The sequence below is a fragment of the Platichthys flesus genome, chromosome 10, assembly GCF_949316205.1.
Source record: "Platichthys flesus chromosome 10, fPlaFle2.1, whole genome shotgun sequence".
Lineage (NCBI taxonomy): Eukaryota > Metazoa > Chordata > Actinopteri > Pleuronectiformes > Pleuronectidae > Platichthys > Platichthys flesus.
The window spans coordinates 15,878,507-15,879,280 of NC_084954.1; positions in this window are offsets into that span (position 1 = coordinate 15,878,507).

The window sequence follows — 774 nt, forward strand, 5'->3', positions numbered from 1 at the left end:
CTTTTCCGCTGGCATTTCGGACAGTATCTACTTATAGACGGGAGAAAAAGAGAAAAGAAAAACAGAAGGGGTATTATCAGGGAGGGATGAGAGCAGCAAAGGCATTTTGTCTTTTTATTCCCCTCCTAAGCCCTGGGCTTTGCTCCCAATCCGATTGGTCGATACGGCCAGGGATGTAAATGAAATGCAAAGAGGAATAAGGCTGGCTTCCCATCTCCAGTTTGTGCCCCCCTAAGTCCCCCCCACCCCTCTTTTTTCCTCCGTCTCACTCGGTCTTGCTCTCTGGGCTGTTTATGGTGTTGTGTTTCTGTCCCCCCCCCCCCCCCCCCCATTCACAGACTTGCTGCTCTCTCCCCGTTTCCGTCTCACCCTCCACACTCTGCCTCATCCCTCCTCTCTCACTGCATCCCTCCCCGCTCCCTGGCTGGGCACACAACTCTTATCTCCTCAGACGCCCCACATTCCAGCGTTGCCGTGGCTCCCTGCCTGCATCCCTGGTCACGGCGATTCCACGGGTTCCCACAATCCTCGGCAGCTTGCTGATTTAGGGGTGGGCAACTGACTCTCAGAGACAGGGGAGAACAGAGAAACAGAGGGGTTAGGGAAAGACAGGGTGAGAGGGGATGAGGAGGCAGAGAGAGGGTGGGAGACAAGGGACGACAAAGGGGAGGAAGAAAGTAAAGTATGAAATAACACAAGGGCAGGAGACAGGACGTAGAAAATGACAGGACACATAAAAACGAACATGAAGATGTAAGTTAAGTTAAAAACAGG